The 12,303-nt window shown below is 37.1% G+C and overlaps 1 protein-coding gene across 1 annotated transcript in view; it reads right to left on the bottom strand.

Annotated features, from left to right (window-relative positions):
- The window catches only part of MAPK10 (mitogen-activated protein kinase 10), a 334,813-nt gene extending 325,770 nt beyond the window's left edge, over positions 1 to 9,043 (bottom strand). The window contains exon 1 of the mRNA XM_055313051.1: positions 8,967 to 9,043. The gene's annotated coding sequence lies outside the window, so the exon portion shown is untranslated. The remainder of the gene's footprint in view (positions 1 to 8,966) is intronic.
- Between the last annotated feature and the right edge of the window lie 3,260 nt (positions 9,044 to 12,303).

Here is a 12,303-nt window from a genome sequence, read left to right as displayed (position 1 = left end):
AGTCCTAGCCTCAGCAATCAGACAACAAAAAGACATTAAAGGCATTCAAATTGGCAAAGAAGAAGTCAAACTCTCCCTCTTCGCCGATGACATGATACTCTACATAGAAAACCCAAAAGCCTCCACCCCAAGATTGCTAGAACTCATACAGCAATTTGGTAGCGTGGCAGGATACAAAACCAATGCCCAGATATCAGTGGCATTTCTATACACTAACAATGAGACTGAAGAAAGAGAAATTAAGGAGTCAATCCCATTTACAATTGCACCCAAAAGCATAAGATACCTAGGAATAAACCTAACCATAGAGGTAAAGGATCTATACCCTAAAAACTATAGAACACTTCTGAAAGAAATTGAGGAAGACACAAAGAGATGGAAAAATATTCCATGCTCATGGATTGGCAGAATTAATATTGTGAAAATGTCAATGTTACCCAGGGCAATTTACACGTTTAATGCAATCCCTATCAAAATACCATGGACTTTCTTCAGAGAGTTAGAACAAATTATTTTAAGATTTGTGTGGAATCAGAAAAGACCCCGAATAGCCAGGGGAATTTTAAAAAAGAAAACCATAGCTGGGAGCATCACAATGCCAGATTTCAGGTTGTACTACAAAGCTGTGGTCATCAAGACAGTGTGGTACTGGCACAAAAACAGACACATAGATCAATGGAACAGAATAGAGAACCCAGAAGTGGACCCTGAACTTTATGGTCAACTAATATTCGATAAAGCAGGAAAGACTATCCATTGGAAGAAAGACAGTCTCTTCACTAAATGGTGCTGGGAAAATTGAACATCCACATGCAGAAGAATGAAACTAGACCACTCTCTTGCACCATACACAAAGATAAACTCAAAATGGATGAAAGATCTAAATGTGAGACAAGATTCCATCAAAATCCTAGAGGAGAACACAGGCAACACCCTTTTTGAACTCAGCCACAGTAACTTCTTGCAAGATACATCCACGAAGGCAAAAGAAACAAAAGCAAAAATGAACTATTGGGACTTCATCAAGATAAGAAGCTTTTGCACAGCAAAGGATACAGTCAACAAAACTCAAAGACAACCTACAGGATGGGAGAAGATATTTGCAAATGACGTATCAGATAAAGGGCTAGTTTCCAAGATCTATAAAGAACTTATTAAACTCAACAGCAAAGAAACAAACAATCCAATCATGAAATGGGCAAAGGACATGAAGAGAAATCTCAGAGGAAGACATAGACATGGCCAACATGCACATGAGAAAATGCTCTGCATCACTTGCCATCAGGGAAATACAAATCAAAACCACAATGAGATACCCACCTCACACCAGTGAGAATGGGGAAAATTAACAAGGCAGGAAACCACAAATGTTGGAGAGGATGCGGAGAAAAGGGAACCCTCTTACACTGTTGGTGGGAATGTGAACTGGTGCAGCCACTCTGGAAAACTGTGTGGAGGTTCCTCAAAGAGTTAAAAATAGACCTGCCCTACGACCCAGCAATTGCACTGTTGGGGATTTACCCCAAAGATACAGATGCAATGAAACGCCGGGACACCTGCACCCCGATGTTTCTAGCAGCCATGTCCACAATAGCCAAACTGTGGAAGGAGCCTCGGTGTCCATCGAAAGATGAATGGATAAAGAAGATGTGGTTTATGTATACAATGGAATATTACTCAGCCATTAGAAACGACAAATACCCACCATTTGCTTCAACGTGGATGGAACTGGAGGGTATTATGCTGAGTGAAGTAAGTCAATCGAGAGAAGGACAAACAGTGTATGTTCTCATTCATTTGGGGAATATGAATAATAGTGAAAGGGAATATAAGGGAAGGGAGAAGAAATGTGTGGGAAATATCAGAAAGGGAGACAGAACATAAAGACTCCTAACTCTGGGAAATGAACTAGGGGTGGTGGAAGGGGAGGAGGGCGGGGGGTGGGGGTGAATGGGTGACGGGCACTGAGGGGGACACTTGACGGGATGAGCACTGGGTGTTATTCTGTATGTTGGTAAATTGAACACCAATAAAAGATAAATTTATATAAAAAAATAAAAAATAATAATAATAAATAAATAAATAAATAATAAATAAATAAAATAATGATAAGGAAAAAAACACAGAAAAACAACTTTTTCATATTTGATCTTCATTCACTTTTCCTTTACTACTTATCTTTCTCAATGTTAGAAAAAAATAAGTTTTAATATAACATAAAATATTTCTATAATTAATAAATAGAAATATTGGCAAGTTGTTAATTAGCTAAGAATGGGTAAATTTCTATTTGTTATGCAACCATTTTAATCTACCAACCCCTGTTGATTATGGTTACCCATTTAACAATAATTACTAGTCTGCCATTTTAAAATCTAATGAAGCAAAGCTCAGTATCACAAGTGGCACAAGCTTTCAAAGCTATTTCCTCACAGTTAACGAAATTTCAAAAATAAAAATAAAACAAAACAAAACAAGAAAACCCTATGTTTGGCCTCAGCAGTGTTATTTCTCTCTTCTCACTGCTTTGCTGATATTTTCTATGTGCCTTTCTTTTTCTTTATAATATTAATTATTTAATCATTGGTCCTTTACAAATTAATCATATTTAATATGACTTAATTGATAAAATGAACTGATATGGAATAGTTATTTCTGAAAATCTTCTTGGCTTCCATGAATTCCCAAGAATTTTGAAATAAGGAAAAAACTCTAAGATTTAAAATTTTAAAAATCCACATGCAATGCATATGATTATCTCCTAGGAGGGGTAAATCAAGAGATTGTCTATAATGAAACTGAAGAGTTTGGAGCACCCAACACTCCATGAACATTATGTAGGTATAACCTCCATGATTTTGGGCTTGAAAGTAGTTATAACTTGGTAAGGTAAAACAATGAATTGTATTGTGTCCAATGTAAAGAATAACTATGACTAGCAAGTTGGTGTTTAAAGCACACAAAAAAGACTACCTTAGCATTATAGTATTTATCCAGACTTAACCAGGTAAAGAGAAACAAAAGGACTGGTAAAGGGAAAGATATTTTTAAAACATGTAATTCATCACTCAAAATCTGCCCCCCTGAAAGTACAATATAAAAGAATTACATCCCATAGCATCATTTGTAATTATATGTTTAGTATCTGCCATTCCCTACTGGATTATAAATTTCATGACTGGAGGGATCATGTCTGTGCACCACAGTATCCTTAGTGAATTGTTTTGGAACGGAATAGCATTACCCTACTCCTAGCTGACATGGAGATAACTTTCCTTAAGTATCCTTCGGATATCTCTGTCTCCTCAGGCACCCTTCTAAGGGAAATGAAAAATAGAGAAGAATAACTGGCCATGATTGGTGGTACCTTTCTCTCTCTTGGGAGCTGCCTGTCTGCAAGAGATATTTTCACCTCCCCTTAGAACCTAAGTCATCCATCTGCAGGAGAGGTCTACCCTGGTCAAGGCCTGTAGTAACCATATATAATTCTGAGATTCAGTTCATTAGCCTACGTAGTTCTTTAATGAATTTATGCTCTCAAACTTCCTCTCTGAGTTATAGAGCTGATATTTTGCTTCCATCTACCTTGCTATTTTTTTCTTAGATTATTCAGAATCTAGAAAGGAAGGGAAAAAAACCTTTATTGAAACTTTACACAAAATATATCTGACTTACTGTAGTTGCTTAGCAAATATTTGTTGATTGACTATAGAGATAATCACAAAGGATTGTGCAATTTAACTTCCCTGCCAACAGAAAGGATTAGTATACTACAAGTCGAAACTTTATGGCTTAAATCTTGACTATTGGGTGCACACTTTTCAAATGATCTGAGGCTCTGAGATCTAGTTTGGGCTAGAATATTCCTGGAGACTGGGTTGCATGTGGAACATCACTTGTTTCAAGACGTCAGTAGAGGAGTGGAGTGGGCTGTCTAAAAAGACTATTCAGTTTAAAAATATACAGAAAGAGAAAATCTAGGCATGAAGCCATAGGATAAAAAGCAAGAATATGGAAGAGAATGGATTACAACGAAGGTCTATGGAGAAGACAAATTCTGGAGAAATGCCTTGATCTGATTCGCATGTAGCCACAGTGTACATTATTATGAATTTCGTAACTGGAGGTTGTTGGGGGGAGAGTGGGGAGGGATTTGGTCAAGTTGTATTTGTTTGGCTGGTTTGGGGGAGGGCAGCAGTAATGGTCAGAGGCAGAGAGGATATTCCTCAAGCTTAACGATGGAATTAAATTGCATTTTACTTGAATGAAAAAAGATCATTTCCTGCCTGATTCAATTTAACTTTGCCACTGACTTTCTGCTCTTGGGTATTATTACCAAAATATGCTCATCATTAAAACAGCCACTTATTAAACTAGAAACAATACATAGAGTTTACTTTCATTAAAAAAAAACAACTATTTAGATATAGGCTTTACCAAATCACACAATATTTAATTTTAGCAATTCACCCAGAATCTCAGCTTCTAAAAAGTGTTTCCTGACATTTGTCCTCAAGATTCAGGTTTGGACCGCAGTAAGTCCCTGAGCACTTATCTCTGAACAGTTGACGCTGCCTCAGCCATACTGTTCTATTCAATCTCTGCACATTATTCAACACAAGTGAAGGGAAAGCCTTGGTCCCTTGTCCAGAAGCTTTATTTTCACTCTTATCATAGGACTAAAGAAAAGGAAAAAGAAAAAAAAAGAGGCAGCTACATAGTTTGTGTTGACATGAAAAGAGTAAACTGAGCTGACTATTCTTCAATCAGTGAGTTTTTTTTAAAGACTTTATTTATTTATTTATTTATTTATTTATTTATTTATTTGAGAGAGTAGGGAGGAGCAGAGGGAGAGAGAGAAAGAGAGTCTTAAGCAGACTCCTCACTGAGCACGGATGGAGTCATGTGTGGGGTACAATCTTAGGATCCTGAGATCACAGACCTGAGCCAAACCAATAGTTGGAAGCTTAACCAACTGTGCCACTCAGGTGCCCCAGTGGGTTTTTTTCTAAATTATTTTTAGATTCCCTCACAATATCAGATGTTTGTTTTTAACTGGATCTAGCTGGCTCTTATTATATAAGTTACTATGTACTATTTGAGTGTATGGTTTATGATAGTTACTTAGCATAGTGAGAAAGTTGTCTCTTTAAAAATTATTTTAAATGTGCAAACAAAAATATGCAGAAAAAGTTAAAAATTTAAAAATAGTAAAATTACTAAGCAGATGGTAGATAATTAACGTAAATTTATGAAGTTATAACTATACTATAATCATGTAAAAATTCAGTTTAAAAAGTCATAATGTATAATTTAACTTGTAAGTTACCTCAAATAGTTAAGAAGAAAAGTGTGTGTGTGTGTATATATAATACACACATGGTTCATAAAAAACATATTACAGTTACTAGATGGCATCTACACTACTTATTTCTCTCAGTCAATATATGGGTATAGGTAAGGATATAAAAAAATGTCTGAGTATTAACTTTTCCATGTAACCCTAAAATTAATAACTGACAGATGTTAATTAATACCCCAAAACAACAAATATAAAAGTGAAGGCAGGGCACCTGGGTGGTTCAGTGGTTGAGAGTCTGCCTTCAGCTCAGGACTCAATCCTCGATCCTTGGATCCTGAGATTGAGTCCCACATCGGGCTCCCCACGGGGAGCCTGCTTCTTCCTCTGTTTATGTCTCTGCCTCTTTCTTTGTGTCTCTCATGAATAAATAAATAAAATCTTTTAAAAAAAAAGTGAATGCAAGAAGAATCAAGCAGATTATCTCAGAGTCATTTCAGTTATCAGCCAAATGATGTATGAGGTGAATTTTACTTATTGGTCCTTCTGAGAATTCTAATTAAAAGAGCAAAGCACATAGTGTCTGTGACTTACTGCCTCTGGAAATCCTGACTACGAGGTTGATGTCGAAAAACTTGCCTGGCTCTCTTTGCATCTCCAATGTTATTGTATAACAAATTAATTCAAGGGGCACCTGGGTGACTCAGTAGGTTAAGCTCCTGCCTTCAACTCAGGTCATGATTCCAGGGTCCTGGGATTGAGTCAAGGTCAAGCTCCCTGCTACGCAGGGAGTCTGCTTCTCCCTCTCCTGCTGTCCCTCCCCTGATAGGATTATATAGTTAAAATCATGACTATAAATATAAACACATATAAAGATAAACAGTAATAAATAATACAAGTTGTGCCATGATACTTCTGTTTTCAAAATGAAACACAGATTCAACACAATAGCTCACCATTTTGTTTCTAGCCCCAGAACACTACCTAGGATAAAGTAGGCACATAATAAATTTTTGTCAAATGAATAGACGAACAAATGAACGAATAAAATATAATGCATGTAACATTCTTCGTACAAAATTTGAAATATAGAACTCAGTATGCTAGCTTTTAGCAATAAATATCCATGTATCCATGTATTTATTAATACTACTACATTGTTGTTAGTATGTACTATGTTAAATAGATACTTGCTCTCCTCTGAATATAGTCAAGCTGTTCCTCAAACAATGGGAATAGTTTCAAAATCGTCAGAGACACATGTATATATGTATACATATATAGCATGCACACATACATACACAGGCACAATTCCTCCAACTTTTAAAAGAATAACGCCTATATTTTAAAAATATGAATCTTAAAAATGCAAGCCCAGCCTTGAATTATAAAAGAAGGGTGAAGCCCCTTACTTCCCTTTAACTCTGAACTTATGCTAGGTATCTATAAAAGCAATAGTACTATTATTAAGGTAATATTTGTAAGATGCTTATCACATATTTACCTTACAGCTTTTGTATAAGTTCTACATAATTTTTAAGTGATTCATATATTTAATTTAACCCTGTGAGAAAGAGGTTATTAATTCTTCCAATTGTACAAATGAAAAAATCAGGGCATAGCCAGATTATTCACAGTCACACAGCCAGACTGTGGCAGAAATCAGCCTGGAGTCCAGGTTTATTGCTGCTGTCCTATTTGTATCTCAGTGGCAAATGAGATTCTGGTAAGATGATGAGAGATAAAGGATGATCCCACTATTGAGAGTCTGAAATAAAACCACAAAATTTATTGCTTAGAGAGAGAGAGAGTTTTTCCACCTATACACAAACTCCTTGAGTAGAATAGACTACGGATATTGCATAGGAGTTTCAGGAAGCATGAGAATCCAGGAACTATAAGATTTACAGAAGCAGAAGTAGGTTGATATGAGCTGTATGGCTATATGGGTCAGACTGTTGGTAATAATTTGATCTTCAAAACATGTTCACTGAAGTTGAGTTTAGCTAACTTTCAGAAGTAAGGAGCTGTCACTGGTTGGTTGGCCTGAAGAATTATAGGCACTGAGGTGAGTTGTCTTTGATAGATTTAAAACCAGTTCTGGTAGTTATTTGTTACCATGCCTAAAAAAACAATTAATCTTTTACTAGGAGTGTGGGAGCTCTTATTCTTAAACCTCCCTTTTGTTCATCTCTCCACCCAAGTCACCAAAGAAAAGATCAAGGATTGTCCAGATTTTCATCACTGTTATTGAGCCACCTTAAAAATAATGTTTTATTTGTAGACATGTGACTTTCAGTTTGAGAGTGAATCAGCTTGATTTCTTTTTGTTTTATCTTTGAATCATCTATTAAAACAGTAGCTGCATCGGATTATTTAAGGTTCTGGCTAACAGACATGAACTACAGTGAAACAAACAAGAAAAACTAAAAGTATTACAAGACAAGACTGGAAGGCACTCTCAAAATATTGCCCTAGATTTCTTGTTTACCCAAATAAACAAGTTCCAAAAACTCCCTAAGTCTACCTTAGTCAGTTGTCTTTTCTGTTAGTTTTAATATTATTGGGGTCGCAGTGCCTGGGTGGCTCAGTAGCTTAAGCGTCTGCCTTTGGCTCAGGTCATGAACCTGGAGTACAGGATTGAGCCTCATGTGGGGCACCCTGCTCAGCAGGGAGTCTCCCTCTCCCTTTACCCCTCTCTCTGCTCCTCCCTACCACTCCTGCTCATACACACTCCCTCTCTTTCTCTCTTTCTCTCTCTCTCTGTCTCTCAAATAAGTAGATAAAATCTTTAAATATTATCAGGGAATGAATTGAGTCACCTCAAAATTCATATGTTAAAGTCTTAATCCTCAGTACCTCAGAATGTGACTACATTTGGGATATGGTCTTTAAAGAGGTTATTAAAGAGCTCCTGGGTGGCTCAGTCAGTTAAGCGTATGCCTTCAGCTCAGATCGTGATCCCAGGGTCCTGGGATCGAGCCCCACATCAGGCTTCCTGCTCAATGGGAAATCTGTTTCTCCCTCTTCTTCTGCCCCTGCTTGTATGCACACTCTTTCTCTCTCTCTCAAATAAATAAAATCTTTAAAAATAAATAAATAATAAAGAGGTTATTAAGATAAAGTGAGGTCATTAAGGTGGGCCTAAACTAAATCCAATATGACTTATAAGAAGTCCTTATAAGAAGAGGTCCTTATAAGAGATTAAGACACAGATACACACAGCAAAGACCAGGTGAAGACAGGGAGGAGAAAATTAACATCTACACGTGAAAAAGAGAAGCCTCAGAGGAAACCAACCCTCCTAAAACCTTGATCTCAGACTTCTAGCCTCCAGAACTGTGAGCAAACAAATTTCTGTTATTTAAGGTACCCAGTCTGTGATACTTTGATAAGGTAGTCCTAGCAAACTAATACAGCTATAGTTTCAAGTCACCTATGCATTAATCCATTATAACATAAAATGTGAACAACAGTATGGATTCCTCTGTGCTTATTCAAAAGGAAACCTAAGTCTCTTAAATTTTCCATAAATACTTATGATAAGGAATTTAAACATTTTCATTCCCTAAGGCCTGGACTATATCATTTGTTATATCAGCCAATGTAAATAGACAATTTTAAAGACCACCCTGAGTCATCTCATGCCTAATGATGGAATTATTACCTTTAGGAGTTTCTTTCACCAATTATTGTTTATTTTACCAAGATGAGTTTGTTCCTGTCTTATAGCTTCAACCTCCGGGTTCTCTCTCAGTCTGATTCTGTTTCTCTTAATACTGAGTTATGATTTATTGGCTTTCGTGTGCCTCATAATTTTTTTATTGCATGCCAGACATCACATGTAGAACAGTAAAGACCTAATAGTGTTTATGCCTGAATAAGGACACACTTCTTCAGCTAGCCCTTTCCAAGTCTGAGGTGTTCTACAAAGCAAAATCTTAACCAGTTCCTTAAAATCCAACACAGCATGGAGGTTAATTGAGCCCTGTTATCCTGGAACATTGCTTTTAATTCTGGAAGTGATATTTTAAGAATGGCTTATGAAGATTTGGCCATATGACTAATCTTGTATTTGTGTAGACTGCTATTAAATTTAGGGGAGTCAATGTTTTTATTATTTGTTATTATTTACTTAAATATTATTATTATTCAGCTTTCATGAAGTCATTCTACTGTAATGATCACTCCATGACAACAATTCTTTCAACAACAATGGTTAATATTATGCTCATATTTAAGTCTATTGGCAGGTTGGCTATGGTTGTGCTCCCTGTTGCCTTCATTCTGAAACTCATGCTAAAGGAGCAATCTCTATTCAGGACATGCTACTCTAGTGGCAGAGGGACTAGAGAAATAGACAAACCACCTGATGACTTTCAAAACCACAGATCAGACATGGCATAAGTCACAAGTTGGGATCTTCAGAAGCAAATGCTAGAATGGAATTTGGGGGGCATAGTGTGATCTGAAGTCAACACCTGTGAAGAAAGTGGAAGGAGCAGATTCGTCAGAACAAGAAGCAAACTGTGAGACAGGGTTAAAGGTTCTGTCAACCCAGAGGGGAGCTCTGGAGCAAGTACTGCCAGCAAAGTATCCCAAATGAGGCCAGAATTGCTTGGTCTTTATACTCTCCACTCAGTCAGTTACCAGATGCAGGCTGTCCTGGGAAGGTCATGATCCCAGGAGAGGCAGCTCTCTCCAGCTAAGGTGGACCTTAAGGAACCTAACAGCTGGAAACTGCGTCTGCCAACTGCACTTCCTACCCCGACAGTAAGTCCTTCCTTTTGAAGGGGGATCTGAGTCCATCTCTAAAATCTGGCTGTATACATTCTGCTCACATTTCTGTAGTCAGAGCAATTCACATGGCCAAGTCTGTCATCAGTGAGGCTAGAACTGTACTCTTCTTGACAGGAAGTGGGTTGGAGGGAAGTTAAGTGCAGATTCCAAAGTAGGAGCCCTGAAGGGATGGAGCAGTACAGAAGAGCAGCAAATAATGAAGAACAGTAACAGTGTATCACAGTGTCCCAAGACCAAAGTCGTGGAATCTTACTTCCTTATTTTATAATTTAGAACCCAGAGACCTAGAGGTGTTAAGTGAGTTGCCCATATGATGTATACAATTCCTAACAGTGTACCTGGCACACAGTGCATCGTTACGTATTATTCAGGAAAAAATAGTGAGCATTCAAATTCAACTAAACAACACAAATCCAAACATGATTTAATTTAAACTACTGATGTGACTGTTTATATGGTAACTAGTATGGAAGGAATATATTTGCATTCAGTAACACAATTTAAACTCCCGAAGTTCAAAGTTTTTCATAAAAACATCATATATATTTAATATATTTACACTTAAAAAATCAGCCTTGGGGCACCTGGCTGGTGCAATCAGTTGGGTGTCTGACTCTTATTTTCAGCTCAGGTCATGGATCTCAGGGTCATGGGATTGAACCATGTGTTGGGCTCCATGCTCAGTGCAGAGTCTGCTTGGGACTCTCCATCTTCCCCAGCCCACTCTCTTTCTCACTTTCTCTCTCTCAAATAATTAAATAAATCTTAAAACAACAACAACAACAACAACAAGTCATCCTTTCTTTTTTTAATGGAACTAGCTGCCATGTACAAGATGCTTAACTCTTAATATTGCATGTTTCTAAAGTGATTCATTACTGAAACTTGTATGTTTTTAAAGACTAAAAATTTCATTGTGAAAGAATTTCAACCTAAAACATAAATGGAGAATATTAAATGGAGAATCTCATGCATGCACCTTAGGGGAACAGAACTTTATATGAAAGACTGATTTCCATTAAATGTCTGATTTACTGAAGACCAAGACCTATCTCCTGACATAAATATCTGCCAATAATCTCTTCCCATCCTCAAGCCATTGAATTTCCTGTGTGGACTCTGGCTGCACTTTCCCTTCTATGCATTCCTTGCCTGTAAATATATCCCACCCCAAAGTGTCAATGGACTTACCAAAACTTGCTCCAGCATGTATTTCCTGAATTGGAATTCCTCTGCTATTCCCGAATAAACTTACTTCCTGGTAATATGAGCTTGTCTCAGTTTACCATTTTACTTATGTTGGCATCATTTTTCTTAAGTTAGTGGGTGATCATAATTTAAATTATGAAGAAATTCTTTTAACTATTATAAATGGAAAGTATATTAATACTAGACCTTGATATATTTGGCTGTGCTCTCTTCAACAGATATAGGAGTTCAAAGTCATTGCATGGCCAGATCTCTTCTTTATTGGCTCAGACATATTATAAACATATTATGAATAATCCCTTAAAGATACTCACTTCCAGGGAGATCCCCTGCCTGATTTAGCGCCTGCCTTTGGCCCAGGGTGTGATCCTGGGGACCTGGGATCAAGTCCCACATCGGGATCCCTGCATGGAGCCTGCTTCTCCCTCTGCCTGTGTCTCTGCCTCTCTCTCTCTCTCTCTCTCTCTCTCTCTCTCTCTGTCTCTCATGAATAAATAAATAAAATCTTTAAAAAAAGGAAAATATTTCCATATTTAAAAAAAAGATACTCCCAATACTCTGAAACATCTGAAAATATACATTAATTAATAATCAAGGATAGATGTGATATTGTGCCTTACAATAAAAAAATACATGTATATATATGGTCTTCCTCCCATTCCTGGCCCAAAGCTCCTAAAACCCTTGAGATTTCCTAAGTGATTAGAGGGTTAAAGGTTTCTTTTATTATCCATAACAAGCCCCTTTAAACCACAGCTGAGTTTATGTTAATGAGGTGATTTCTGGAAAGTTCCTAAGTAACCCAAGAGTGATGGTTTGGTTGCCAGGAGAACCAATCTTGATTAGAAGGTTGGAACTTGAAGCACTCTCTTTCCATCTCCCCCGTCTCTGGAGCTAGAGATTCAGTTAAGTCACTGATAGCTAATGACTTAATCAACCATGTCTACATAATAAAGCCTACATAAAAACCAAAAAGGGCAAAACTTGGAGAGCTT

This window comes from Nyctereutes procyonoides, unplaced genomic scaffold (genome assembly GCF_905146905.1).
Source record: "Nyctereutes procyonoides isolate TBG_1078 unplaced genomic scaffold, NYPRO_anot_genome, whole genome shotgun sequence".
Taxonomy (NCBI): Eukaryota; Metazoa; Chordata; class Mammalia; order Carnivora; family Canidae; genus Nyctereutes; species Nyctereutes procyonoides.
The sequence above is the reverse complement of the archived record's forward strand: the minus strand, read 5'-3'. Positions and strand labels throughout refer to the sequence as shown.